The sequence below is a fragment of the Oncorhynchus masou genome, chromosome 3 (assembly GCF_036934945.1).
Source record: "Oncorhynchus masou masou isolate Uvic2021 chromosome 3, UVic_Omas_1.1, whole genome shotgun sequence".
NCBI classification, from domain to species: Eukaryota; Metazoa; Chordata; class Actinopteri; order Salmoniformes; family Salmonidae; genus Oncorhynchus; species Oncorhynchus masou.
In genome coordinates this window covers 45110580-45138047 of record NC_088214.1, presented here as the reverse complement: position 1 = coordinate 45138047, position 27468 = coordinate 45110580, and the positions used below count along the sequence as shown (strand labels likewise).

Here is a 27468-nt window from a genome sequence, read left to right as displayed (position 1 = left end):
TCGTGTGCAGCCGGCTCTTGGAAGAGGCTTGGTGTGGCTGACTTTGGCTGGGTGGGGAATTTATCGCTCTCAGAAACAGGATGGACCTGGGCTCAATTTCCAGCCTCATAGCAAAGGGTCTGAAAACGTATGTAAATAAGGTATTTTTAAAATATTTGTTTTATTAATAAAAACTTTATGTTATCGCTTTGTCATTATGGGGTATTGTGTGTAGATAGATTTTATTTTATTTTATTTCCTCCATTTTAGTATAAGGCTGTAACGTAACAAAATGTGGAAAAAAGTAAGGGGGCTGAAAACTTTCCAAATGCACTGTACCGATGCAGGCTAGCTTCTTTTCCTTTGCTAGCCAGCCAACTAAATGTATCACACAATCACATCAAGCAGCTGAAATGACAGAAAACTATCTACATTTTTGTTTGTTTTACCTTGGATTATATTGCCATTTCTTTGGATATATCCATTACAATGACCCTGATAAATGAATTTGCCTGGCTCTGAGAAGCTGTCAGTCTGGTCACATTCATACAGATTGCACGGTGGAGGTCCCCAAAAAACGGCAACATTGATCCCCAGGTCGGAGAGGGAGACAGCAAGGTTTAGACAAAAGTCAACTGTTTCAAACCAAATGCTAGAATCCGGGCATTGGGAAATTTTGAATATTACTAAATGTTTCTGCCCGGTTTCGAACCGGAGACCTTTTGCATGTGAGGCGAAAGTGATAACCACTACACTACAGAAACATATCCAGTGGAATACTATGGGTGTGACTGACTTTTGCATGTGAGGCGAACGTGATAACCACTGCACTACGGAAACGACAATTCAAAAAGAGGAAGTCGTGGAAAATATTAGGAATGCCCACAAGTCTACCTCACATAATATCCCAAATTGAGTACCACAGAAAGAGCCATAATACCCATTAAAATCTAGCGGTCAAACAGGAAAATGGTTCCAATCGATTTTCCACCCTTCATGTTCCCCACAGGGGATTTTAAAAACACTTAAAATAAGAGCTGTGTTTCTTGTCGGCTTACCCTGGCATGATAAACTATTTGAATCATTATGGACCTCAGACCACACGTAGCAGGAATATATTCAGAGCGCCCAAGCTTGCCACACATGCAGAGTGCGTTACACAACAAAAAAGGTAGGTCTGAATACCAAATACTGAGAAGTGCGAAGGAAAAGGATGAATTCCGAAATTGGGACCGAGCCCGAAGTGAATAGGCTTACTGTCCAATTTGTTAAAATGTGTTTCCGCCCGGTCTCGAACCGGGGACCTTTCGCGTGTTAGGCGAACGTGATAACCACTACACTACGGAAACCTAAAACGTGGAATCCTAAGGGTGTGGCTGACTTTTGCTGGGTGGGTCATTTATCGCTCTCAGAACCTATTGAAAATCAGATATTCCTTTGTCCATTAATTGAGCAATAAGGCTTGAGAAGCCGGGAATTATCGTGTGCAGCCGGCTCTTGGAAGAGGCTTGGTGTGGCTGACTTTGGCTGGGTGGGGAATTTATCGCTCTCAGAAACAGGATGGACCTGAGCTCAATTTCCAGCCTCATAGCAAAGGGTCTGAAAACGTATGTAAATAAGGTATTTTTAAAATATTTGTTTTATTAATAAAAACTTTATGTTATCGCTTTGTCATTATGGGGTATTGTGTGTAGATAGATTTTATTTTATTTTATTTCCTCCATTTTAGTATAAGGCTGTAACGTAACAAAATGTGGAAAAAAGTAAGGGGGCTGAAAACTTTCCAAATGCATTGTACCGATGTAGCTAGCTTCTTTTCCTTTGCTAGCCAGCCAACTAAATGTATCACACAATCACATCAAGCAGCTGAAATGACAGAAAACTATCTACATTTTTGTTTGTTTTACCTTGGATTATATTGCCATTTCTTTGGATATATCCATTACAATGACCCTGATAAATGAATTTGCCTGGCTCTGAGAAGCTGTCAGTCTGGTCACATTCATACAGATTGCACGGTGGAGGTCCACAAAAAACGGCAACATTGATCCCCAGGTCGGAGAGGGAGACAGCAAGGTTTAGACAAAAGTCAACTGTTTCAAACCAAATGCTAGAATCCGGGCATTGGGAAATTTTGAATATTACTAAATGTTTCCGCCCGGTTTCGAGCCGGGGACCTTTCGCGTGTGAGGCGAACGTGATAACCACTACACTACAGAAACCGATTCAGTGGAATACTATGGGTGTGACTGACTTTTGCATGTGAGGCGAACGTGATAACCACTGCACTACGGAAACGACAATTCAAAAAGAGGAAGTCGTGGAAAATATTAGGAATGCCCACAAGTCTACCTCACATAATATCCCAAATTGAGTACCACAGAAAGAGCCATAATACCCATTAAAATCTAGCGGTCAAACAGGAAAATGGTTCCAATCGATTTTCCACCCTTCATGTTCCCCACAGGGGATTTTAAAAACACTTAAAATAAGAGCTGTGTTTCTTGTCGGCTTACCCTGGCATGATAAACTATTTGAATCATTATGGACCTCAGACCACACGTAGCAGGAATATATTCAGAGCGCCCAAGCTTGCCACACATGCAGAGTGCGTTACAAAAAAAAAAGGTAGTCTGAATACCAAATACAGAGAAGTGCGAAGGAAAAGGATGAATTCCGAAATTGGGACCGAGCCCGAAGTGAATAGGCTTACTGTCCAATTTGTTAAAATGTGTTTCCGCCCGGTCTCGAACCGGGGACCTTTCGCGTGTTAGGCGAACGTGATAACCACTACACTACGGAAACCTAAAACGTGGAATCCTAAGGGTGTGGCTGACTTTTGCTGGGTGGGTCATTTATCGCTCTCAGAACCTATTGAAAATCAGATATTCCTTTGTCCATTAATTGAGCAATAAGGCTTGAGAAGCCGGGAATTATCGTGTGCAGCCGGCTCTTGGAAGAGGCTTGGTGTGGCTGACTTTGGCTGGGTGGGGAATTTATCGCTCTCAGAAACAGGATGGACCTGAGCTCAATTTCCAGCCTCATAGCAAAGGGTCTGAAAACGTATGTAAATAAGGTATTTTTAAAATATTTGTTTTATTAATAAAAACTTTATGTTATCGCTTTGTCATTATGGGGTATTGTGTGTAGATAGATTTTATTTTATTTTATTTCCTCCATTTTAGTATAAGGCTGTAACGTAACAAAATGTGGAAAAAAGTAAGGGGGCTGAAAACTTTCCAAATGCATTGTACCGATGTAGGCTAGCTTCTTTTCCTTTGCTAGCCAGCCAACTAAATGTATACACAATCACATCAAGCAGCTGAAATGACAGAAAACTATCTACATTTTTGTTTGTTTTACCTTGGATTATATTGCCATTTCTTTGGATATATCCATTACAATGACCCTGATAAATGAATTTGCCTGGCTCTGAGAAGCTGTCAGTCTGGTCACATTCATACAGATTGCACGGTGGAGGTCCACAAAAAACGGCAACATTGATCCCCAGGTCGGAGAGGGAGACAGCAAGGTTTAGACAAAAGTCAACTGTTTCAAACCAAATGCTAGAATCCGGGCATTGGGAAATTTTGAATATTACTAAATGTTTCCGCCCGGTTTCGAGCCGGGGACCTTTCGCGTGTGAGGCAAACGTGATAACCACTACACTACAGAAACCGATTCAGTGGAATACTATGGGTGTGACTGACTTTTGCATGTGAGGCGAACGTGATAACCACTGCACTACGGAAACGACAATACAAAAAGAGGAAGTCGTGGAAAATATTAGGAATGCCCACAAGTCTACCTCACATAATATCCCAAATTGAGTACCACAGAAAGAGCCATAATACCCATTAAAATCTAGCGGTCAAACAGGAAAATGGTTCCAATCGATTTTCCACCCTTCATGTTCCCCACAGGGGATTTTAAAAACACTTAAAATAAGAGCTGTGTTTCTTGTCGGCTTACCCTGGCATGATAAACTATTTGAATCATTATGGACCTCAGACCACACGTAGCAGGAATATATTCAGAGCGCCCAAGCTTGCCACATATGCAGAGTGCGTTACACAACAAAAAAGGTAGGTCTGAATACCAAATACTGAGAAGTGCGAAGGAAAAGGATGAATTCCGAAATTGGGACCGAGCCCGAAGTGAATAGGCTTACTGTCCAATTTGTTAAAATGTGTTTCCGCCCGGTCTCGAACCGGGGACCTTTCGCGTGTTAGGCGAACGTGATAACCACTACACTACGGAAACCTAAAACGTGGAATCCTAAGGGTGTGGCTGACTTTTGCTGGTGGGTCATTTATCGCTCTCAGAACCTATTGAAAATCAGATATTCCTTTGTCCATTAATTGAGCAATAAGGCTTGAGAAGCCGGGAATTATCGTGTGCAGCCGGCTCTTGGAAGAGGCTTGGTGTGGCTGACTTTGGCTGGGTGGGGAATTTATCGCTCTCAGAAACAGGATGGACCTGAGCTCAATTTCCAGCCTCATAGCAAAGGGTCTGAAAACGTATGTAAATAAGGTATTTTTAAAATATTTGTTTTATTAATAAAAACTTTATGTTATCGCTTTGTCATTATGGGGTATTGTGTGTAGATAGATTTTATTTTATTTTATTTCCTCCATTTTAGTATAAGGCTGTAACGTAACAAAATGTGGAAAAAAGTAAGGGGGCTGAAAACTTTCCAAATGCATTGTACCGATGTAGGCTAGCTTCTTTTCCTTTGCTAGCCAGCCAACTAAATGTATCACACAATCACATCAAGCAGCTGAAATGACAGAAAACTATCTACATTTTTGTTTGTTTTACCTTGGATTATATTGCCATTTCTTTGGATATATCCATTACAATGACCCTGATAAATGAATTTGCCTGGCTCTGAGAAGCTGTCAGTCTGGTCACATTCATACAGATTGCACGGTGGAGGTCCACAAAAAACGGCAACATTGATCCCCAGGTCGGAGAGGGAGACAGCAAGGTTTAGACAAAAGTCAACTGTTTCAAACCAAATGCTAGAATCCGGGCATTGGGAAATTTTGAATATTACTAAATGTTTCCGCCCGGTTTCGAGCCGGGGACCTTTCGCGTGTGAGGCGAACGTGATAACCACTACACTACAGAAACCGATTCAGTGGAATACTATGGGTGTGACTGACTTTTGCATGTGAGGCGAACGTGATAACCACTGCACTACGGAAACGACAATTCAAAAAGAGGAAGTCGTGGAAAATATTAGGAATGCCCACAAGTCTACCTCACATAATATCCCAAATTGAGTACCACAGAAAGAGCCATAATACCCATTAAAATCTAGCGGTCAAACAGGAAAATGGTTCCAATCGATTTTCCACCCTTCATGTTCCCCACAGGGGATTTTAAAAACACTTAAAATAAGAGCTGTGTTTCTTGTCGGCTTACCCTGGCATGATAAACTATTTGAATCATTATGGACCTCAGACCACACGTAGCAGGAATATATTCAGAGCGCCCAAGCTTGCCACATATGCAGAGTGCGTTACACAACAAAAAAGGTAGGTCTGAATACCAAATACTGAGAAGTGCGAAGGAAAAGGATGAATTCCGAAATTGGGACCGAGCCCGAAGTGAATAGGCTTACTGTCCAATTTGTTAAAATGTGTTTCCGCCCGGTCTCGAACCGGGGACCTTTCGCGTGTTAGGCGAACGTGATAACCACTACACTACGGAAACCTAAAACGTGGAATCCTAAGGGTGTGGCTGACTTTTGCTGGGTGGGTCATTTATCGCTCTCAGAACCTATTGAAAATCAGATATTCCTTTGTCCATTAATTGAGCAATAAGGCTTGAGAAGCCGGGAATTATCGTGTGCAGCCGGCTCTTGGAAGAGGCTTGGTGTGGCTGACTTTGGCTGGGTGGGGAATTTATCGCTCTCAGAAACAGGATGGACCTGAGCTCAATTTCCAGCCTCATAGCAAAGGGTCTGAAAACGTATGTAAATAAGGTATTTTTAAAATATTTGTTTTATTAATAAAAACTTTATGTTATCGCTTTGTCATTATGGGGTATTGTGTGTAGATAGATTTTATTTTATTTTATTTCCTCCATTTTAGTATAAGGCTGTAACGTAACAAAATGTGGAAAAAAGTAAGGGGGCTGAAAACTTTCCAAATGCATTGTACCGATGCAGGCTAGCTTCTTTTCCTTTGCTAGCCAGCCAACTAAATGTATCACACAATCACATCAAGCAGCTGAAATGACAGAAAACTATCTACATTTTTGTTTGTTTTACCTTGGATTATATTGCCATTTCTTTGGATATATCCATTACAATGACCCTGATAAATGAATTTGCCTGGCTCTGAGAAGCTGTCAGTCTGGTCACATTCATACAGATTGCACGGTGGAGGTCCACAAAAAAACGGCAACATTGATCCCCAGGTCGGAGAGGGAGACAGCAAGGTTTAGACAAAAGTCAACTGTTTCAAACCAAATGCTAGAATCCGGGCATTGGGAAATTTTGAATATTACTAAATGTTTCCGCCCGGTTTCGAGCCGGGGACCTTTCGCGTGTGAGGCGAACGTGATAACCACTACACTACAGAAACCGATTCAGTGGAATACTATGGGTGTGACTGACTTTTGCATGTGAGGCGAACGTGATAACCACTGCACTACGGAAACGACAATTCAAAAAGAGGAAGTCGTGGAAAATATTAGGAATGCCCACAAGTCTACCTCACATAATATCCCAAATTGAGTACCACAGAAAGAGCCATAATACCCATTAAAATCTAGCGGTCAAACAGGAAAAAATGGTTCCAATCGATTTTCCACCCTTCATGTTCCCCACAGGGGATTTTAAAAACACTTAAAATAAGAGCTGTGTTTCTTGTCGGCTTACCCTGGCATGATAAACTATTTGAATCATTATGGACCTCAGACCACACGTAGCAGGAATATATTCAGAGCGCCCAAGCTTGCCACATATGCAGAGTGCGTTACACAACAAAAAAGGTAGGTCTGAATACCAAATACTGAGAAGTGCGAAGGAAAAGGATGAATTCCGAAATTGGGACCGAGCCCGAAGTGAATAGGCTTACTGTCCAATTTGTTAAAATGTGTTTCCGCCCGGTCTCGAACCGGGGACCTTTCGCGTGTTAGGCGAACGTGATAACCACTACACTACGGAAACCTAAAACGTGGAATCCTAAGGGTGTGGCTGACTTTTGCTGGGTGGGTCATTTATCGCTCTCAGAACCTATTGAAAATCAGATATTCCTTTGTCCATTAATTGAGCAATAAGGCTTGAGAGCCGGGAATTATCGTGTGCAGCCGGCTCTTGGAAGAGGCTTGGTGTGGCTGACTTTGGCTGGGTGGGGAATTTATCGCTCTCAGAAACAGGATGGACCTGAGCTCAATTTCCAGCCTCATAGCAAAGGGTCTGAAAACGTATGTAAATAAGGTATTTTTAAAATATTTGTTTTATTAATAAAAACTTTATGTTATCGCTTTGTCATTATGGGGTATTGTGTGTAGATAGATTTTATTTTATTTTATTTCCTCCATTTTAGTATAAGGCTGTAACGTAACAAAATGTGGAAAAAAGTAAGGGGGCTGAAAACTTTCCAAATGCATTGTACCGATGTAGGCTAGCTTCTTTTCCTTTGCTAGCCAGCCAACTAAATGTATCACACAATCACATCAAGCAGCTGAAATGACAGAAAACTATCTACATTTTTGTTTGTTTTACCTTGGATTATATTGCCATTTCTTTGGATATATCCATTACAATGACCCTGATAAATGAATTTGCCTGGCTCTGAGAAGCTGTCAGTCTGGTCACATTCATACAGATTGCACGGTGGAGGTCCCCAAAAAACGGCAACATTGATCCCCAGGTCGGAGAGGGAGACAGCAAGGTTTAGACAAAAGTCAACTGTTTCAAACCAAATGCTAGAATCCGGGCATTGGGAAATTTTGAATATTACTAAATGTTTCCGCCCGGTTTCGAGCCGGGGACCTTTCGCGTGTGAGGCGAACGTGATAACCACTACACTACAGAAACCGATTCAGTGGAATACTATGGGTGTGACTGACTTTTGCATGTGAGGCGAACGTGATAACCACTGCACTACGGAAACGACAATTCAAAAAGAGGAAGTCGTGGAAAATATTAGGAATGCCCACAAGTCTACCTCACATAATATCCCAAATTGAGTACCACAGAAAGAGCCATAATACCCATTAAAATCTAGTGGTCAAACAGGAAAATGGTTCCAATCGATTTTCCACCCTTCATGTTCCCCACAGGGGATTTTAAAAACACTTAAAATAAGAGCTGTGTTTCTTGTCGGCTTACCCTGGCATGATAAACTATTTGAATCATTATGGACCTCAGACCACACGTAGCAGGAATATATTCAGAGCGCCCAAGCTTGCCACATATGCAGAGTGCGTTACACAACAAAAAAGGTAGGTCTGAATACCAAATACTGAGAAGTGCGAAGGAAAAGGATGAATTCCGAAATTGGGACCGAGCCCGAAGTGAATAGGCTTACTGTCCAATTTGTTAAAATGTGTTTCCGCCCGGTCTCGAACCGGGGACCTTTCGCGTGTTAGGCGAACGTGATAACCACTACACTACGGAAACCTAAAACGTGGAATCCTAAGGGTGTGGCTGACTTTTGCTGGGTGGGTCATTTATCGCTCTCAGAACCTATTGAAAATCAGATATTCCTTTGTCCATTAATTGAGCAATAAGGCTTGAGAAGCCGGGAATTATCGTGTGCAGCCGGCTCTTGGAAGAGGCTTGGTGTGGCTGACTTTGGCTGGGTGGGGAATTTATCGCTCTCAGAAACAGGATGGACCTGAGCTCAATTTCCAGCCTCATAGCAAAGGGTCTGAAAACGTATGTAAATAAGGTATTTTTAAAATATTTGTTTTATTAATAAAAACTTTATGTTATCGCTTTGTCATTATGGGGTATTGTGTGTAGATAGATTTTATTTTATTTTATTTCCTCCATTTTAGTATAAGGCTGTAACGTAACAAAATGTGGAAAAAAGTAAGGGGGCTGAAAACTTTCCAAATGCATTGTACCGATGTAGGCTAGCTTCTTTTCCTTTGCTAGCCAGCCAACTAAATGTATCACACAATCACATCAAGCAGCTGAAATGACAGAAAACTATCTACATTTTTGTTTGTTTTACCTTGGATTATATTGCCATTTCTTTGGATATATCCATTACAATGACCCTGATAAATGAATTTGCCTGGCTCTGAGAAGCTGTCAGTCTGGTCACATTCATACAGATCGCACGGTGGAGGTCCCCAAAAAACGGCAACATTGATCCCCAGGTCGGAGAGGGAGACAGCAAGGTTTAGACAAAAGTCAACTGTTTCAAACCAAATGCTAGAATCCGGGCATTGGGAAATTTTGAATATTACTAAATGTTTCCGCCCGGTTTCGAGCCGGGGACCTTTCGCGTGTGAGGCGAACGTGATAACCACTACACTACAGAAACCGATTCAGTGGAATACTATGGGTGTGACTGACTTTTGCATGTGAGGCGAACGTGATAACCACTGCACTACGGAAACGACAATTCAAAAAGAGGAAGTCGTGGAAAATATTAGGAATGCCCACAAGTCTACCTCACATAATATCCCAAATTGAGTACCACAGAAAGAGCCATAATACCCATTAAAATCTAGCGGTCAAACAGGAAAATGGTTCCAATCGATTTTCCACCCTTCATGTTCCCCACAGGGGATTTTAAAAACACTTAAAATAAGAGCTGTGTTTCTGTCGGCTTACCCTGGCATGATAAACTATTTGAATCATTATGGACCTCAGACCACACGTAGCAGGAATATATTCAGAGCGCCCAAGCTTGCCACATATGCAGAGTGCGTTACACAACAAAAAAGGTAGGTCTGAATACCAAATACTGAGAAGTGCGAAGGAAAAGGATGAATTCCGAAATTGGGACCGAGCCCGAAGTGAATAGGCTTACTGTCCAATTTGTTAAAATGTGTTTCCGCCCGGTCTCGAACCGGGGACCTTTCGCGTGTTAGGCGAACGTGATAACCACTACACTACGGAAACCTAAAACGTGGAATCCTAAGGGTGTGGCTGACTTTTGCTGGGTGGGTCATTTATCGCTCTCAGAACCTATTGAAAATCAGATATTCCTTTGTCCATTAATTGAGCAATAAGGCTTGAGAAGCCGGGAATTATCGTGTGCAGCCGGCTCTTGGAAGAGGCTTGGTGTGGCTGACTTTGGCTGGGTGGGGAATTTATCTCAGAAACAGGATGGACCTGAGCTCAATTTCCAGCCTCATAGCAAAGGGTCTGAAAACGTATGTAAATAAGGTATTTTTAAAATATTTGTTTTATTAATAAAAACTTTATGTTATCGCTTTGTCATTATGGGGTATTGTGTGTAGATAGATTTTATTTTATTTTATTTCCTCCATTTTAGTATAAGGCTGTAACGTAACAAAATGTGGAAAAAAGTAAGGGGGCTGAAAACTTTCCAAATGCATTGTACCGATGCAGGCTAGCTTCTTTTCCTTTGCTAGCCAGCCAACTAAATGTATCACACAATCACATCAAGCAGCTGAAATGACAGAAAACTATCTACATTTTTGTTTGTTTTACCTTGGATTATATTGCCATTTCTTTGGATATATCCATTACAATGACCCTGATAAATGAATTTGCCTGGCTCTGAGAAGCTGTCAGTCTGGTCACATTCATACAGATCGCACGGTGGAGGTCCCCAAAAAAACGGCAACATGATCCCCAGGTCGGAGAGGGAGACAGCAAGGTTTAGACAAAAGTCAACTGTTTCAAACCAAATGCTAGAATCCGGGCATTGGGAAATTTTGAATATTACTAAATGTTTCCGCCCGGTTTCGAACCGGGGACCTTTCGCGTGTGAGGCGAAACCTGATAACCACTACACTACAGAAACCGATTCAGTGGAATACTATGGGTGTGACTGACTTTTGCATGTGAGGCGAACGTGATAACCACTGCACTACGGAAACGACAATTCAAAAAGAGGAAGTCGTGGAAAATATTAGGAATGCCCACAAGTCTACCTCACATAATATCCCAAATTGAGTACCACAGAAAGAGCCATAATACCCATTAAAATCTAGTGGTCAAACAGGAAAATGGTTCCAATCGATTTTCCACCCTTCATGTTCCCCACAGGGGATTTTAAAAACACTTAAAATAAGAGCTGTGTTTCTTGTCGGCTTACCCTGGCATGATAAACTATTTGAATCATTATGGACCTCAGACCACACGTAGCAGGAATATATTCAGAGCGCCCAAGCTTGCCACATATGCAGAGTGCGTTACACAACAAAAAAGGTAGGTCTGAATACCAAATACTGAGAAGTGCGAAGGAAAAGGATGAATTCCGAAATTGGGACCGAGCCCGAAGTGAATAGGCTTACTGTCCAATTTGTTAAAATGTGTTTCCGCCCGGTCTCGAACCGGGGACCTTTCGCGTGTTAGGCGAACGTGATAACCACTACACTACGGAAACCTAAAACGTGGAATCCTAAGGGTGTGGCTGACTTTTGCTGGGTGGGTCATTTATCGCTCTCAGAACCTATTGAAAATCAGATATTCCTTTGTCCATTAATTGAGCAATAAGGCTTGAGAAGCCGGGAATTATCGTGTGCAGCCGGCTCTTGGAAGAGGCTTGGTGTGGCTGACTTTGGCTGGGTGGGGAATTTATCGCTCTCAGAAACAGGATGGACCTGAGCTCAATTTCCAGCCTCATAGCAAAGGGTCTGAAAACGTATGTAAATAAGGTATTTTTAAAATATTTGTTTTATTAATAAAAACTTTATGTTATCGCTTTGTCATTATGGGGTATTGTGTGTAGATAGATTTTATTTTATTTTATTTCCTCCATTTTAGTATAAGGCTGTAACGTAACAAAATGTGTAAAAAAGTAAGGGGGCTGAAAACTTTCCAAATGCACTGTACCGATGTAGGCTAGCTTCTTTTCCTTTGCTAGCCAGCCAACTAAATGTATCACACAATCACATCAAGCAGCTGAAATGACAGAAAACTATCTACATTTTTGTTTGTTTTACCTTGGATTATATTGCCATTTCTTTGGATATATCCATTACAATGACCCTGATAAATGAATTTGCCTGGCTCTGAGAAGCTGTCAGTCTGGTCACATTCATACAGATCGCACGGTGGAGGTCCCCAAAAAAACGGCAACATTGATCCCCAGGTCGGAGAGGGAGACAGCAAGGTTTAGACAAAAGTCAACTGTTTCAAACCAAATGCTAGAATCTGGGCATTGGGAAATTTTGAATATTACTAAATGTTTCCGCCCGGTTTCGAGCCGGGGACCTTTCGCGTGTGAGGCGAACGTGATAACCACTACACTACAGAAACCGATTCAGTGGAATACTATGGGTGTGACTGACTTTTGCATGTGAGGCGAACGTGATAACCACTGCACTACGGAAACGACAATTCAAAAAGAGGAAGTCGTGGAAAATATTAGGAATGCCCACAAGTCTACCTCACATAATATCCCAAATTGAGTACCACAGAAAGAGCCATAATACCCATTAAAATCTAGTGGTCAAACAGGAAAATGGTTCCAATCGATTTTCCACCCTTCATGTTCCCCACAGGGGATTTTAAAAACACTTAAAATAAGAGCTGTGTTTCTTGTCGGCTTACCCTGGCATGATAAACTATTTGAATCATTATGGACCTCAGACCACACGTAGCAGGAATATATTCAGAGCGCCCAAGCTTGCCACATATGCAGAGTGCGTTACACAACAAAAAAGGTAGGTCTGAATACCAAATACTGAGAAGTGCGAAGGAAAAGGATGAATTCCGAAATTGGGACCGAGCCCGAAGTGAATAGGCTTACTGTCCAATTTGTTAAAATGTGTTTCCGCCCGGTCTCGAACCGGGGACCTTTCGCGTGTTAGGCGAACGTGATAACCACTACACTACGGAAACCTAAAACGTGGAATCCTAAGGGTGTGGCTGACTTTTGCTGGGTGGGTCATTTATCGCTCTCAGAACCTATTGAAAATCAGATATTCCTTTGTCCATTAATTGAGCAATAAGGCTTGAGAAGCCGGGAATTATCGTGTGCAGCCGGCTCTTGGAAGAGGCTTGGTGTGGCTGACTTTGGCTGGGTGGGGAATTTATCGCTCTCAGAAACAGGATGGACCTGAGCTCAATTTCCAGCCTCATAGCAAAGGGTCTGAAAACGTATGTAAATAAGGTATTTTTAAAATATTTGTTTTATTAATAAAAACTTTATGTTATCGCTTTGTCATTATGGGGTATTGTGTGTAGATAGATTTTATTTTATTTTATTTCCTCCATTTTAGTATAAGGCTGTAACGTAACAAAATGTGGAAAAAAGTAAGGGGGCTGAAAACTTTCCAAATGCACTGTACCGATGCAGGCTAGCTTCTTTTCCTTTGCTAGCCAGCCAACTAAATGTATCACACAATCACATCAAGCAGCTGAAATGACAGAAAACTATCTACATTTTTGTTTGTTTTACCTTGGATTATATTGCCATTTCTTTGGATATATCCATTACAATGACCCTGATAAATGAATTTGCCTGGCTCTGAGAAGCTGTCAGTCTGGTCACATTCATACAGATCGCACGGTGGAGGTCCCCCAAAAAACGGCAACATTGATCCCCAGGTCGGAGAGGGAGACAGCAAGGTTTAGACAAAAGTCAATTGTTTCAAACCAAATTGATCCCCAGGTCGGAGAGGGAGACAGCAAGGTTTAGACAAAAGTCAACTGTTTCAAACCAAATGCTAGAATCTGGGCATTGGGAAATTTTGAATATTACTAAATGTTTCCGCCCGGTTTCGAGCCGGGGACCTTTCGCGTGTGAGGCGAACGTGATAACCACTACACTACAGAAACCGATTCAGTGGAATACTATGGGTGTGACTGACTTTTGCATGTGAGGCGAACGTGATAACCACTGCACTACGGAAACGACAATTCAAAAAGAGGAAGTCGTGGAAAATATTAGGAATGCCCACAAGTCTACCTCACATAATATCCCAAATTGAGTACCACAGAAAGAGCCATAATACCCATTAAAATCTAGCGGTCAAACAGGAAAATGGTTCCAATCGATTTTCCACCCTTCATGTTCCCCACAGGGGATTTTAAAAACACTTAAAATAAGAGCTGTGTTTCTTGTCGGCTTACCCTGGCATGATAAACTATTTGAATCATTATGGACCTCAGACCACACGTAGCAGGAATATATTCAGAGCGCCCAAGCTTGCCACATATGCAGAGTGCGTTACACAACAAAAAAGGTAGGTCTGAATACCAAATACTGAGAAGTGCGAAGGAAAAGGATGAATTCCGAAATTGGGACCGAGCCCGAAGTGAATAGGCTTACTGTCCAATTTGTTAAAATGTGTTTCCGCCCGGTCTCGAACCGGGGACCTTTCGCGTGTTAGGCGAACGTGATAACCACTACACTACGGAAACCTAAAACGTGGAATCCTAAGGGTGTGGCTGACTTTTGCTGGGTGGGTCATTTATCGCTCTCAGAACCTATTGAAAATCAGATATTCCTTTGTCCATTAATTGAGCAATAAGGCTTGAGAAGCCGGGAATTATCGTGTGCAGCCGGCTCTTGGAAGAGGCTTGGTGTGGCTGACTTTGGCTGGGTGGGGAATTTATCGCTCTCAGAAACAGGATGGACCTGAGCTCAATTTCCAGCCTCATAGCAAAGGGTCTGAAAACGTATGTAAATAAGGTATTTTTAAAATATTTGTTTTATTAATAAAAACTTTATGTTATCGCTTTGTCATTATGGGGTATTGTGTGTAGATAGATTTTATTTTATTTTATTTCCTCCATTTTAGTATAAGGCTGTAACGTAACAAAATGTGGAAAAAAGTAAGGGGGCTGAAAACTTTCCAAATGCACTGTACCGATGCAGGCTAGCTTCTTTTCCTTTGCTAGCCAGCCAACTAAATGTATCACACAATCACATCAAGCAGCTGAAATGACAGAAAACTATCTACATTTTTGTTTGTTTTACCTTGGATTATATTGCCATTTCTTTGGATATATCCATTACAAAGACCCTGATAAATGAATTTGCCTGGCTCTGAGAAGCTGTCAGTCTGGTCACATTCATACAGATCGCACGGTGGAGGTCCCCAAAAAAACGGCAACATTGATCCCCAGGTCGGAGAGGGAGACAGCAAGGTTTAGACAAAGTCAACTGTTTCAAACCAAATGCTAGAATCCGGGCATTGGGAAATTTTGAATATTACTAAATGTTTCCGCCCGGTTTCGAGCCGGGGACCTTTCGCGTGTGAGGCGAACGTGATAACCACTACACTACAGAAACCGATTCAGTGGAATACTATGAGTGTGACTGACTTTTGCAGGTGAGGCGAACGTGATAACCACTGCACTACGGAAACGACAATTCAAAAAGAGGAAGTCGTGGAAAATATTAGGAATGCCCACAAGTCTACCTCACATAATATCCCAAATTGAGTACCACAGAAAGAGCCATAATACCCATTAAAATCTAGCGGTCAAACAGGAAAATGGTTCCAATCGATTTTCCACCCTTCATGTTCCCCACAGGGGATTTTAAAAACACTTAAAATAAGAGCTGTGTTTCTTGTCGGCTTACCCTGGCATGATAAACTATTTGAATCATTATGGACCTCAGACCACACGTAGCAGGAATATATTCAGAGCCCAAGCTTGCCACATATGCAGAGTGCGTTACACAACAAAAAAGGTAGGTCTGAATACCAAATACTGAGAAGTGCGAAGGAAAAGGATGAATTCCGAAATTGGGACCGAGCCCGAAGTGAATAGGCTTACTGTCCAATTTGTTAAAATGTGTTTCCGCCCGGTCTCGAACCGGGGACCTTTCGCGTGTTAGGCGAACGTGATAACCACTACACTACGGAAACCTAAAACGTGGAATCCTAAGGGTGTGGCTGACTTTTGCTGGGTGGGTCATTTATCGCTCTCAGAACCTATTGAAAATCAGATATTCCTTTGTCCATTAATTGAGCAATAAGGCTTGAGAAGCCGGGAATTATCGTGTGCAGCCGGCTCTTGGAAGAGGCTTGGTGTGGCTGACTTTGGCTGGGTGGGGAATTTATCGCTCTCAGAAACAGGATGGACCTGGGCTCAATTTCCAGCCTCATAGCAAAGGGTCTGAAAACGTATGTAAATAAGGTATTTTTTTAAATATTTGTCTTATTAATAAAAACTTTATGTTATCGCTTTGTCATTATGGGGTATTGTGTGTAGATAGATTTTATTTTATTTTATTTCCTCCATTTTAGTATAAGGCTGTAACGTAACAAAATGTGGAAAAAAGTAAGGGGGCTGAAAACTTTCCAAATGCATTGTACCGATGTAGGCTAGCTTCTTTTCCTTTGCTAGCCAGCCAACTAAATGTATCACACAATCACATCAAGCAGCTGAAATGACAGAAAACTATCTACATTTTTGTTTGTTTTACCTTGGATTATATTGCCATTTCTTTGGATATATCCATTACAATGACCCTGATAAATGAATTTGCCTGGCTCTGAGAAGCTGTCAGTCTGGTCACATTCATACAGATCGCACGGTGGAGGTCCCCAAAAAAACGGCAACATTGATCCCCAGGTCGGAGAGGGAGACAGCAAGGTTTAGACAAAAGTCAACTGTTTCAAACCAAATGCTAGAATCCGGGCATTGGGAAATTTTGAATATTACTAAATGTTTCCGCCCGGTTTCGAGCCGGGGACCTTTCGCGTGTGAAGCAAATGTGATAACCACTACACTACAGAAACCGATTCAGTGGAATACTATGGGTGTGACTGACTTTTGCAGGTGAGGCGAACGTGATAACCACTGCACTACGGAAACGACAATTCAAAAAGAGGAAGTCGTGGAAAATATTAGGAATGCCCACAAGTCTACCTCACATAATATCCCAAATTGAGTACCACAGAAAGAGCCATAATACCCATTAAAATCTAGCGGTCAAACAGGAAAATGGTTCCAATCGATTTTCCACCCTTCATGTTCCCCACAGGGGATTTTAAAAACACTTAAAATAAGAGCTGTGTTTCTTGTCGGCTTACCCTGGCATGATAAACTATTTGAATCATTATGGACCTCAGACCACACGTAGCAGGAATATATTCAGAGCGCCCAAGCTTGCCACATATGCAGAGTGCGTTACACAACAAAAAGTAGGTCTGAATACCAAATACTGAGAAGTGCGAAGGAAAAGGATGAATTCCGAAATTGGGACCGAGCCCGAAGTGAATAGGCTTACTGTCCAATTTGTTAAAATGTGTTTCCGCCCGGTCTCGAACCGGGGACCTTTCGCGTGTTAGGCGAACGTGATAACCACTACACTACGGAAACCTAAAACGTGGAATCCTAAGGGTGTGGCTGACTTTTGCTGGGTGGGTCATTTATCGCTCTCAGAACCTATTGAAAATCAGATATTCCTTTGTCCATTAATTGAGCAATAAGGCTTGAGAAGCCGGGAATTATCGTGTGCAGCCGGCTCTTGGAAGAGGCTTGGTGTGGCTGACTTTGGCTGGGTGGGGAATTTATCGCTCTCAGAAACAGGATGGACCTGAGCTCAATTTCCAGCCTCATAGCAAAGGGTCTGAAAACGTATGTAAATAAGGTATTTTTAAAATATTTGTTTTATTAATAAAAACTTTATGTTATCGCTTTGTCATTATGGGGTATTGTGTGTAGATAGATTTTATTTTATTTTATTTCCTCCATTTTAGTATAAGGCTGTAACGTAACAAAATGTGGAAAAAAGTAAGGGGGCTGAAAACTTTCCAAATGCACTGTACCGATGCAGGCTAGCTTCTTTTCCTTTGCTAGCCAGCCAACTAAATGTATCACACAATCACATCAAGCAGCTGAAATGACAGAAAACCATCTACATTTTTGTTTGTTTTACCTTGGATTATATTGCCATTTCTTTGGATATATCCATTACAATGACCCTGATAAATGAATTTGCCTGGCTCTGAGAAGCTGTCAGTCTGGTCACATTCATACAGATCGCACGGTGGAGGTCCCCAAAAAACGGCAACATTGATCCCCAGGTCGGAGAGGGAGACAGCAAGGTTTAGACAAAAGTCAACTGTTTCAAACCAAATGCTAGAATCCGGGCATTGGGAAATTTTGAATATTACTAAATGTTTCCGCCCGGTTTCGAGCCGGGGACCTTTCGCGTGTGAGGCGAACGTGATAACCACTACACTACAGAAACCGATTCAGTGGAATACTATGGGTGTGACTGACTTTTGCATGTGAGGCGAACGTGATAACCACTGCACTACGGAAACGACAATTCAAAAAGAGGAAGTCGTGGAAAATATTAGGAATGCCCACAAGTCTACCTCACATAATATCCCAAATTGAGTACCACAGAAAGAGCCATAATACCCATTAAAATCTAGCGGTCAAACAGGAAAATGGTTCCAATCGATTTTCCACCCTTCATGTTCCCCACAGGGGATTTTAAAAACACTTAAAATAAGAGCTGTGTTTCTTGTCGGCTTACCCTGGCATGATAAACTATTTGAATCATTATGGACCTCAGACCACACGTAGCAGGAATATATTCAGAGCGCCCAAGCTTGCCACACATGCAGAGTGCGTTACACAACAAAAAAGGTAGGTCTGAATACCAAATACTGAGAAGTGCGAAGGAAAAGGATGAATTCCGAAATTGGGACCGAGCCCGAAGTGAATAGGCTTACTGTCCAATTTGTTAAAATGTGTTTCCGCCCGGTCTCGAACCGGGGACCTTTCGCGTGTTAGGCGAACGTGATAACCACTACACTACGGAAACCTAAAACGTGGAATCCTAAGGGTGTGGCTGACTTTTGCTGGGTGGGTCATTTATCGCTCTCAGAACCTATTGAAAATCAGATATTCCTTTGTCCATTAATTGAGCAATAAGGCTTGAGAAGCCGGGAATTATCGTGTGCAGCCGGCTCTTGGAAGAGGCTTGGTGTGGCTGACTTTGGCTGGGTGGGGAATTTATCGCTCTCAGAAACAGGATGGACCTGAGCTCAATTTCCAGCCTCATAGCAAAGGGTCTGAAAACGTATGTAAATAAGGTATTTTTAAAATATTTGTTTTATTAATAAAAACTTTATGTTATCGCTTTGTCATTATGGGGTATTGTGTGTAGATAGATTTTATTTTATTTTATTTCCTCCATTTTAGTATAAGGCTGTAACGTAACAAAATGTGGAAAAAAGTAAGGGGGCTGAAAACTTTCCAAATGCATTGTACCGATGTAGGCTAGCTTCTTTTCCTTTGCTAGCCAGCCAACTAAATGTATCACACAATCACATCAAGCAGCTGAAATGACAGAAAACTATCTACATTTTTGTTTGTTTTACCTTGGATTATATTGCCATTTCTTTGGATATATCCATTACAATGACCCTGATAAATGAATTTGCCTGGCTCTGAGAAGCTGTCAGTCTGGTCACATTCATACAGATTGCACGGTGGAGGTCCACAAAAAACGGCAACATTGATCCCCAGGTCGGAGAGGGAGACAGCAAGGTTTAGACAAAAGTCAACTGTTTCAAACCAAATGCTAGAATCCGGGCATTGGGAAATTTTGAATATTACTAAATGTTTCCGCCCGGTTTCGAGCCGGGGACCTTTCGCGTGTGAGGCGAACGTGATAACCACTACACTACAGAAACCGATTCAGTGGAATACTATGGGTGTGACTGACTTTTGCATGTGAGGCGAACGTGATAACCACTGCACTACGGAAACGACAATTCAAAAAGAGGAAGTCGTGGAAAATATTAGGAATGCCCACAAGTCTACCTCACATAATATCCCAAATTGAGTACCACAGAAAGAGCCATAATACCCATTAAAATCTAGTGGTCAAACAGGAAAATGGTTCCAATCGATTTTCCACCCTTCATGTTCCCCACAGGGGATTTTAAAAACACTTAAAATAAGAGCTGTGTTTCTTGTCGGCTTACCCTGGCATGATAAACTATTTGAATCATTATGGACCTCAGACCACACGTAGCAGGAATATATTCAGAGCGCCCAAGCTTGCCACATATGCAGAGTGCGTTACACAACAAAAAAGGTAGGTCTGAATACCAAATACTGAGAAGTGCGAAGGAAAAGGATGAATTCCGAAATTGGGACCGAGCCCGAAGTGAATGTGAAGGCTTACTGTCCAATTTGTTAAAATGTGTTTCCGCCCGGTCTCGAACCGGGGACCTTTCGCGTGTTAGGCGAACGTGATAACCACTACACTACGGAAACCTAAAACGTGGAATCCTAAGGGTGTGGCTGACTTTTGCTGGGTGGGTCATTTATCGCTCTCAGAACCTATTGAAAATCAGATATTCCTTTGTCCATTAATTGAGCAATAAGGCTTGAGAAGCCGGGAATTATCGTGTGCAGCCGGCTCTTGGAAGAGGCTTGGTGTGGCTGACTTTGGCTGGGTGGGGAATTTATCGCTCTCAGAAACAGGATGGACCTGAGCTCAATTTCCAGCCTCATAGCAAAGGGTCTGAAAACGTATGTAAATAAGGTATTTTTAAAATATTTGTTTTATTAATAAAAACTTTATGTTATCGCTTTGTCATTATGGGGTATTGTGTGTAGATAGATTTTATTTTATTTTATTTCCTCCATTTTAGTATAAGGCTGTAACGTAACAAAATGTGGAAAAAAGTAAGGGGGCTGAAAACTTTCCAAATGCATTGTACCGATGTAGGCTAGCTTCTTTTCCTTTGCTAGCCAGCCAACTAAATGTATCACACAATCACATCAAGCAGCTGAAATGACAGAAAACTATCTACATTTTTGTTTGTTTTACCTTGGATTATATTGCCATTTCTTTGGATATATCCATTACAATGACCCTGATAAATGAATTTGCCTGGCTCTGAGAAGCTGTCAGTCTGGTCACATTCATACAGATTGCACGGTGGAGGTCCACAAAAAACGGCAACATTGATCCCCAGGTCGGAGAGGGAGACAGCAAGGTTTAGACAAAAGTCAACTGTTTCAAACCAAATGCTAGAATCCGGGCATTGGGAAATTTTGAATATTACTAAATGTTTCCGCCCGGTTTCGAGCCGGGGACCTTTCGCGTGTGAGGCGAACGTGATAACCACTACACTACAGAAACCGATTCAGTGGAATACTATGGGTGTGACTGACTTTTGCATGTGAGGCGAACGTGATAACCACTGCACTACGGAAACGACAATTCAAAAAGAGGAAGTCGTGGAAAATATTAGGAATGCCCACAAGTCTACCTCACATAATATCCCAAATTGAGTACCACAGAAAGAGCCATAATACCCATTAAAATCTAGCGGTCAAACAGGAAAATGGTTCCAATCGATTTTCCACCCTTCATGTTCCCCACAGGGGATTTTAAAAACACTTAAAATAAGAGCTGTGTTTCTTGTCGGCTTACCCTGGCATGATAAACTATTTGAATCGTTATGGACCTCAGACCACACGTAGCAGGAATATATTCAGAGCACCCAAGCTTGCCACACATGCAGAGTGCGTTACACAACAAAAAAGTAGGTCTGAATACCAAATACTGAGAAGTGCGAAGGAAAAGGATGAATTCCCAAATTGGGACCGAGCCCGAAGTGAATAGGCTTACTGTCCAATTTGTTAAAATGTGTTTCCGCCAGTCTCGAACCGGGGAACTTTCGCGTGTTAGGCGAACGTGATAACCACTACACTACGGAAACCTAAAACATGGAATCCTAAGGGTGTGGCTGACTTTTGCTGGGTGGGGCATTTATCGCTCTCAGAACCTATTGAAAATCAGATATTCCTTTGTCCATTAATTGAGCAATAAGGCTTGAGAAGCCGGGAATTATCGTGTGCAGCCGGCTCTTGGAAGAGGCTTGGTGTGGCTGACTTTGGCTGGGTGGGGAATTTATCGCTCTCAGAAACAGGATGGACCTGAGCTCAATTTCCAGCCTCATAGCAAAGGGTCTGAAAACGTATGTAAATAAGGTATTTTTAAAATATTTGTTTTATTAATAAAAACTTTATGTTATCGCTTTGTCATTATGGGGTATTGTGTGTAGATAGATTTTATTTTATTTTATTTCCTCCATTTTAGTATAAGGCTGTAACGTAACAAAATGTGGAAAAAAGTAAGGGGGCTGAAAACTTTCCAAATGCATTGTACCGATGTAGGCTAGCTTCTTTTCCTTTGCTAGCCAGCCAACTAAATGTATCACACAATCACATCAAGCAGCTGAAATGACAGAAAACTATCTACATTTTTGTTTGTTTTACCTTGGATTATATTGCCATTTCTTTGGATATATCCATTACAATGACCCTGATAAATGAATTTGCCTGGCTCTGAGAAGCTGTCAGTCTGGTCACATTCATACAGATTGCACGGTGGAGGTCCACAAAAAACGGCAACATTGATCCCCAGGTCGGAGAGGGAGACAGCAAGGTTTAGACAAAAGTCAACTGTTTCAAACCAAATGCTAGAATCCGGGCATTGGGAAATTTTGAATATTACTAAATGTTTCCGCCCGGTTTCGAACCGGGGACCTTTCGCGTGTGAGGCGAACGTGATAACCACTACACTACAGAAACAGATGCAGTGGAATACTATGGATGTGACTGACTTTTGCATGTGAGGCGAACGTGAAACGACAATACAAAAAGAGGAAGTCGTGGAAAATATTAGGAATGCCCACAAGTCTACCTCACATAATATCCCAAATTGAGTACCACAGAAAGAGCCATAATACCCATTAAAATCTAGCGGTCAAACAGGAAAATGGTTCCAATCGATTTTCCACCCTTCATGTTCCCCACAGGGGATTTTAAAAACACTTAAAATAAGAGCTGTGTTTCTTGTCGGCTTACCCTGGCATGATAAACTATTTGAATCATTATGGACCTCAGACCACACGTAGCAGGAATATATTCAGAGCGCCCAAGCTTGCCACATATGCAGAGTGCGTTACACAACAAAAAAGGTAGGTCTGAATACCAAATACTGAGAAGTGCGAAGGAAAAGGATGAATTCCGAAATTGGGACCGAGCCCGAAGTGAATAGGCTTACTGTCCAATTTGTTAAAATGTGTTTCCGCCCGGTCTCGAACCGGGGACCTTTCGCGTGTTAGGCGAACGTGATATAACCACTACACTACGGAAACCTAAAACGTGGAATCCTAAGGGTGTGGCTGACTTTTGCTGGGTGGGTCATTTATCGCTCTCAGAACCTATTGAAAATCAGATATTCCTTTGTCCATTAATTGAGCAATAAGGCTTGAGAAGCCGGGAATTATCGTGTGCAGCCGGCTCTTGGAAGAGGCTTGGTGTGGCTGACTTTGGCTGGGTGGGGAATTTATCGCTCTCAGAAACAGGATGGACCTGAGCTCAATTTCCAGCCTCATAGCAAAGGGTCTGAAAACGTATGTAAATAAGGTATTTTTAAAATATTTGTTTTATTAATAAAAACTTTATGTTATCGCTTTGTCATTATGGGGTATTGTGTGTAGATAGATTTTATTTTATTTTATTTCCTCCATTTTAGTATAAGGCTGTAACGTAACAAAATGTGGAAAAAAGTAAGGGGGCTGAAAACTTTCCAAATGCATTGTACCGATGTAGGCTAGCTTCTTTTCCTTTGCTAGCAGCCAACTAAATGTATCACACAATCACATCAAGCAGCTGAAATGACAGAAAACTATCTACATTTTTGTTTGTTTTACCTTGGATTATATTGCCATTTCTTTGGATATATCCATTACAATGACCCTGATAAATGAATTTGCCTGGCTCTGAGAAGCTGTCAGTCTGGTCACATTCATACAGATTGCACGGTGGAGGTCCACAAAAAACGGCAACATTGATCCCCAGGTCGGAGAGGGAGACAGCAAGGTTTAGACAAAAGTCAACTGTTTCAAACCAAATGCTAGAATCCGGGCATTGGGAAATTTTGAATATTACTAAATGTTTCCGCCCGGTTTCGAGCCGGGGACCTTTCGCGTGTGAGGCGAACGTGATAACCACTACACTACAGAAACCGATTCAGTGGAATACTATGGGTGTGACTGACTTTTGCATGTGAGGCGAACGTGATAACCACTGCACTACGGAAACGACAATTCAAAAAGAGGAAGTCGTGGATATTAGGAATGCCCACAAGTCTACCTCACATAATATCCCAAATTGAGTACCACAGAAAGAGCCATAATACCCATTAAAATCTAGCGGTCAAACAGGAAAATGGTTCCAATCGATTTTCCACCCTTCATGTTCCCCACAGGGGATTTTAAAAACACTTAAAATAAGAGCTGTGTTTCTTGTCGGCTTACCCTGGCATGATAAACTATTTGAATCATTATGGACCTCAGACCACACGTAGCAGGAATATATTCAGAGCGCCCAAGCTTGCCACATATGCAGAGTGCGTTACACAACAAAAAAGGTAGGTCTGAATACCAAATACTGAGAAGTGCGAAGGAAAAGGATGAATTCCGAAATTGGGACCGAGCCCGAAGTGAATAGGCTTACTGTCCAATTTGTTAAAATGTGTTTCCGCCCGGTCTCGAACCGGGGACCTTTCGCGTGTTAGGCGAACGTGATAACCACTACACTACGGAAACCTAAAACGTGGAATCCTAAGTGTGGCTGACTTTTGCTGGGTGGGTCATTTATCGCTCTCAGAACCTATTGAAAATCAGATATTCCTTTGTCCATTAATTGAGCAATAAGGCTTGAGAAGCCGGGAATTATCGTGTGCAGCCGGCTCTTGGAAGAGGCTTGGTGTGGCTGACTTTGGCTGGGTGGGGAATTTATCGCTCTCAGAAACAGGATGGACCTGAGCTCAATTTCCAGCCTCATAGCAAAGGGTCTGAAAACGTATGTAAATAAGGTATTTTTAAAATATTTGTTTTATTAATAAAAACTTTATGTTATCGCTTTGTCATTATGGGGTATTGTGTGTAGATAGATTTTATTTTATTTTATTTCCTCCATTTTAGTATAAGGCTGTAACGTAACAAAATGTGGAAAAAAGTAAGGGGGCTGAAAACTTTCCAAATGCATTGTACCGATGTAGGCTAGCTTCTTTTCCTTTGCTAGCCAGCCAACTAAATGTATCACACAATCACATCAAGCAGCTGAAATGACAGAAAACTATCTACATTTTTGTTTGTTTTACCTTGGATTATATTGCCATTTCTTTGGATATATCCATTACAATGACCCTGATAAATGAATTTGCCTGGCTCTGAGAAGCTGTCAGTCTGGTCACATTCATACAGATTGCACGGTGGAGGTCCACAAAAAAACGGCAACATTGATCCCCAGGTCGGAGAGGGAGACAGCAAGGTTTAGACAAAAGTCAACTGTTTCAAACCAAATGCTAGAATCCGGGGCATTGGGAAATTTTGAATATTACTAAATGTTTCCGCCCGGTTTCGAGCCGGGGACCTTTCGCGTGTGAGGCGAACGTGATAACCACTACACTACAGAAACCGATTCAGTGGAATACTATGGGTGTGACTGACTTTTGCATGTGAGGCGAACGTGATAACCACTGCACTACGGAAACGACAATTCAAAAAGAGGAAGTCGTGGAAAATATTAGGAATGCCCACAAGTCTACCTCACATAATATCCCAAATTGAGTACCACAGAAAGAGCCATAATACCCATTAAAATCTAGCGGTCAAACAGGAAAATGGTTCCAATCGATTTTCCACCCTTCATGTTCCCCACAGGGGATTTTAAAAACACTTAAAATAAGAGCTGTGTTTCTTGTCGGCTTACCCTGGCATGATAAACTATTTGAATCATTATGGACCTCAGACCACACGTAGCAGGAATATATTCAGAGCGCCCAAGCTTGCCACATATGCAGAGTGCGTTACACAACAAAAAAGGTAGGTCTGAATACCAAATACTGAGAAGTGCGAAGGAAAAGGATGAATTCCGAAATTGGGACCGAGCCCGAAGTGAATAGGCTTACTGTCCAATTTGTTAAAATGTGTTTCCGCCCGGTCTCGAACCGGGGACCTTTCGCGTGTTAGGCGAACGTGATAACCACTACACTACGGAAACCTAAAACGTGGAATCCTAAGGGTGTGGCTGACTTTTGCTGGGTGGGTCATTTATCGCTCTCAGAACCTATTGAAAATCAGATATTCCTTTGTCCATTAATTGAGCAATAAGGCTTGAGAAGCCGGGAATTATCGTGTGCAGCCGGCTCTTGGAAGAGGCTTGGTGTGGCTGACTTTGGCTGGGTGGGGAATTTATCGCTCTCAGAAACAGGATGGACCTGAGCTCAATTTCCAGCCTCATAGCAAAGGGTCTGAAAACGTATGTAAATAAGGTATTTTTAAAATATTTGTTTTATTAATAAAAACTTTATGTTATCGCTTTGTCATTATGGGGTATTGTGTGTAGATAGATTTTATTTTATTTTATTTCCTCCATTTTAGTATAAGGCTGTAACGTAACAAAATGTGGAAAAAAGTAAGGGGGCTGAAAACTTTCCAAATGCATTGTACCGATGTAGGCTAGCTTCTTTTCCTTTGCTAGCCAGCCAACTAAATGTATCACACAATCACATCAAGCAGCTGAAATGACAGAAAACTATCTACATTTTTGTTTGTTTTACCTTGGATTATATTGCCATTTCTTTGGATATATCCATTACAATGACCCTGATAAATGAATTTGCCTGGCTCTGAGAAGCTGTCAGTCTGGTCACATTCATACAGATTGCACGGTGGAGGTCCACAAAAAAACGGCAACATTGATCCCCAGGTCGGAGAGGGAGACAGCAAGGTTTAGACAAAAGTCAACTGTTTCAAACCAAATGCTAGAATCCGGGCATTGGGAAATTTTGAATATTACTAAATGTTTCCGCCCGGTTTCGAGCCGGGGACCTTTCGCGTGTGAGGCGAACGTGATAACCACTACACTACAGAAACCGATTCAGTGGAATACTATGGGTGTGACTGACTTTTGCATGTGAGGCGAACGTGATAACCACTGCACTACGGAAACGACAATTCAAAAAGAGGAAGTCGTGGAAAATATTAGGAATGCCCACAAGTCTACCTCACATAATATCCCAAATTGAGTACCACAGAAAGAGCCATAATACCCATTAAAATCTAGCGGTCAAACAGGAAAATGGTTCCAATCGATTTTCCACCCTTCATGTTCCCCACAGGGGATTTTAAAAACACTTAAAATAAGAGCTGTGTTTCTTGTCGGCTTACCCTGGCATGATAAACTATTTGAATCATTATGGACCTCAGACCACACGTAGCAGGAATATATTCAGAGCGCCCAAGCTTGCCACATATGCAGAGTGCGTTACACAACAAAAAAGGTAGGTCTGAATACCA

General features: G+C 41.8%; 36 non-coding genes across 36 annotated transcripts; all 36 read right to left on the bottom strand.

Moving 5' to 3' along the window:
- Positions 1-670: 670 nt before the first annotated feature.
- Positions 671-743, bottom strand: trnav-cac (transfer RNA valine (anticodon CAC)). The gene has a single exon. It is a non-coding gene; the product is annotated as a tRNA-Val (tRNA).
- Positions 744-1255: 512 nt separating this feature from the next.
- trnav-aac (transfer RNA valine (anticodon AAC)) lies at positions 1256-1328 on the bottom strand. The gene has a single exon. It is a non-coding gene; the product is annotated as a tRNA-Val (tRNA).
- Positions 1329-2128: 800 nt separating this feature from the next.
- On the bottom strand, positions 2129-2201 carry trnav-cac (transfer RNA valine (anticodon CAC)). Its single transcript has one exon. It is a non-coding gene; the product is annotated as a tRNA-Val (tRNA).
- Positions 2202-2711: 510 nt separating this feature from the next.
- On the bottom strand, positions 2712-2784 carry trnav-aac (transfer RNA valine (anticodon AAC)). Its single transcript has one exon. It is a non-coding gene; the product is annotated as a tRNA-Val (tRNA).
- An 800-nt stretch (positions 2785-3584) lies between these two features.
- trnav-cac (transfer RNA valine (anticodon CAC)) lies at positions 3585-3657 on the bottom strand. The gene has a single exon. It is a non-coding gene; the product is annotated as a tRNA-Val (tRNA).
- A 512-nt stretch (positions 3658-4169) lies between these two features.
- Positions 4170-4242, bottom strand: trnav-aac (transfer RNA valine (anticodon AAC)). Its single transcript has one exon. It is a non-coding gene; the product is annotated as a tRNA-Val (tRNA).
- Positions 4243-5042: 800 nt separating this feature from the next.
- trnav-cac (transfer RNA valine (anticodon CAC)) lies at positions 5043-5115 on the bottom strand. The gene has a single exon. It is a non-coding gene; the product is annotated as a tRNA-Val (tRNA).
- A 512-nt stretch (positions 5116-5627) lies between these two features.
- On the bottom strand, positions 5628-5700 carry trnav-aac (transfer RNA valine (anticodon AAC)). Its single transcript has one exon. It is a non-coding gene; the product is annotated as a tRNA-Val (tRNA).
- An 802-nt stretch (positions 5701-6502) lies between these two features.
- trnav-cac (transfer RNA valine (anticodon CAC)) lies at positions 6503-6575 on the bottom strand. Its single transcript has one exon. It is a non-coding gene; the product is annotated as a tRNA-Val (tRNA).
- A 514-nt stretch (positions 6576-7089) lies between these two features.
- Positions 7090-7162, bottom strand: trnav-aac (transfer RNA valine (anticodon AAC)). Its single transcript has one exon. It is a non-coding gene; the product is annotated as a tRNA-Val (tRNA).
- Positions 7163-7962: 800 nt separating this feature from the next.
- On the bottom strand, positions 7963-8035 carry trnav-cac (transfer RNA valine (anticodon CAC)). Its single transcript has one exon. It is a non-coding gene; the product is annotated as a tRNA-Val (tRNA).
- Positions 8036-8547: 512 nt separating this feature from the next.
- Positions 8548-8620, bottom strand: trnav-aac (transfer RNA valine (anticodon AAC)). The gene has a single exon. It is a non-coding gene; the product is annotated as a tRNA-Val (tRNA).
- Positions 8621-9421: 801 nt separating this feature from the next.
- trnav-cac (transfer RNA valine (anticodon CAC)) lies at positions 9422-9494 on the bottom strand. Its single transcript has one exon. It is a non-coding gene; the product is annotated as a tRNA-Val (tRNA).
- Positions 9495-10005: 511 nt separating this feature from the next.
- trnav-aac (transfer RNA valine (anticodon AAC)) lies at positions 10006-10078 on the bottom strand. Its single transcript has one exon. It is a non-coding gene; the product is annotated as a tRNA-Val (tRNA).
- Positions 10079-10875: 797 nt separating this feature from the next.
- trnav-cac (transfer RNA valine (anticodon CAC)) lies at positions 10876-11025 on the bottom strand. Its single transcript has 2 exons — positions 10989-11025; positions 10876-10911 (listed from the first exon to the last, which is right to left on the bottom strand). It is a non-coding gene; the product is annotated as a tRNA-Val (tRNA).
- A 436-nt stretch (positions 11026-11461) lies between these two features.
- On the bottom strand, positions 11462-11534 carry trnav-aac (transfer RNA valine (anticodon AAC)). The gene has a single exon. It is a non-coding gene; the product is annotated as a tRNA-Val (tRNA).
- Positions 11535-12336: 802 nt separating this feature from the next.
- On the bottom strand, positions 12337-12409 carry trnav-cac (transfer RNA valine (anticodon CAC)). Its single transcript has one exon. It is a non-coding gene; the product is annotated as a tRNA-Val (tRNA).
- A 512-nt stretch (positions 12410-12921) lies between these two features.
- On the bottom strand, positions 12922-12994 carry trnav-aac (transfer RNA valine (anticodon AAC)). The gene has a single exon. It is a non-coding gene; the product is annotated as a tRNA-Val (tRNA).
- An 866-nt stretch (positions 12995-13860) lies between these two features.
- trnav-cac (transfer RNA valine (anticodon CAC)) lies at positions 13861-13933 on the bottom strand. Its single transcript has one exon. It is a non-coding gene; the product is annotated as a tRNA-Val (tRNA).
- Positions 13934-14445: 512 nt separating this feature from the next.
- On the bottom strand, positions 14446-14518 carry trnav-aac (transfer RNA valine (anticodon AAC)). The gene has a single exon. It is a non-coding gene; the product is annotated as a tRNA-Val (tRNA).
- Positions 14519-15319: 801 nt separating this feature from the next.
- On the bottom strand, positions 15320-15392 carry trnav-cac (transfer RNA valine (anticodon CAC)). Its single transcript has one exon. It is a non-coding gene; the product is annotated as a tRNA-Val (tRNA).
- A 510-nt stretch (positions 15393-15902) lies between these two features.
- trnav-aac (transfer RNA valine (anticodon AAC)) lies at positions 15903-15975 on the bottom strand. Its single transcript has one exon. It is a non-coding gene; the product is annotated as a tRNA-Val (tRNA).
- An 803-nt stretch (positions 15976-16778) lies between these two features.
- On the bottom strand, positions 16779-16851 carry trnav-cac (transfer RNA valine (anticodon CAC)). Its single transcript has one exon. It is a non-coding gene; the product is annotated as a tRNA-Val (tRNA).
- A 510-nt stretch (positions 16852-17361) lies between these two features.
- Positions 17362-17434, bottom strand: trnav-aac (transfer RNA valine (anticodon AAC)). The gene has a single exon. It is a non-coding gene; the product is annotated as a tRNA-Val (tRNA).
- Positions 17435-18235: 801 nt separating this feature from the next.
- Positions 18236-18308, bottom strand: trnav-cac (transfer RNA valine (anticodon CAC)). Its single transcript has one exon. It is a non-coding gene; the product is annotated as a tRNA-Val (tRNA).
- Positions 18309-18820: 512 nt separating this feature from the next.
- On the bottom strand, positions 18821-18893 carry trnav-aac (transfer RNA valine (anticodon AAC)). Its single transcript has one exon. It is a non-coding gene; the product is annotated as a tRNA-Val (tRNA).
- An 801-nt stretch (positions 18894-19694) lies between these two features.
- Positions 19695-19767, bottom strand: trnav-cac (transfer RNA valine (anticodon CAC)). The gene has a single exon. It is a non-coding gene; the product is annotated as a tRNA-Val (tRNA).
- A 516-nt stretch (positions 19768-20283) lies between these two features.
- trnav-aac (transfer RNA valine (anticodon AAC)) lies at positions 20284-20356 on the bottom strand. The gene has a single exon. It is a non-coding gene; the product is annotated as a tRNA-Val (tRNA).
- Positions 20357-21157: 801 nt separating this feature from the next.
- trnav-cac (transfer RNA valine (anticodon CAC)) lies at positions 21158-21230 on the bottom strand. Its single transcript has one exon. It is a non-coding gene; the product is annotated as a tRNA-Val (tRNA).
- A 1384-nt stretch (positions 21231-22614) lies between these two features.
- On the bottom strand, positions 22615-22687 carry trnav-cac (transfer RNA valine (anticodon CAC)). The gene has a single exon. It is a non-coding gene; the product is annotated as a tRNA-Val (tRNA).
- A 494-nt stretch (positions 22688-23181) lies between these two features.
- Positions 23182-23256, bottom strand: trnav-aac (transfer RNA valine (anticodon AAC)). Its single transcript has one exon. It is a non-coding gene; the product is annotated as a tRNA-Val (tRNA).
- An 800-nt stretch (positions 23257-24056) lies between these two features.
- Positions 24057-24129, bottom strand: trnav-cac (transfer RNA valine (anticodon CAC)). The gene has a single exon. It is a non-coding gene; the product is annotated as a tRNA-Val (tRNA).
- A 509-nt stretch (positions 24130-24638) lies between these two features.
- On the bottom strand, positions 24639-24711 carry trnav-aac (transfer RNA valine (anticodon AAC)). Its single transcript has one exon. It is a non-coding gene; the product is annotated as a tRNA-Val (tRNA).
- An 801-nt stretch (positions 24712-25512) lies between these two features.
- On the bottom strand, positions 25513-25585 carry trnav-cac (transfer RNA valine (anticodon CAC)). Its single transcript has one exon. It is a non-coding gene; the product is annotated as a tRNA-Val (tRNA).
- A 512-nt stretch (positions 25586-26097) lies between these two features.
- On the bottom strand, positions 26098-26170 carry trnav-aac (transfer RNA valine (anticodon AAC)). Its single transcript has one exon. It is a non-coding gene; the product is annotated as a tRNA-Val (tRNA).
- Positions 26171-26972: 802 nt separating this feature from the next.
- trnav-cac (transfer RNA valine (anticodon CAC)) lies at positions 26973-27045 on the bottom strand. Its single transcript has one exon. It is a non-coding gene; the product is annotated as a tRNA-Val (tRNA).
- Between the last annotated feature and the right edge of the window lie 423 nt (positions 27046-27468).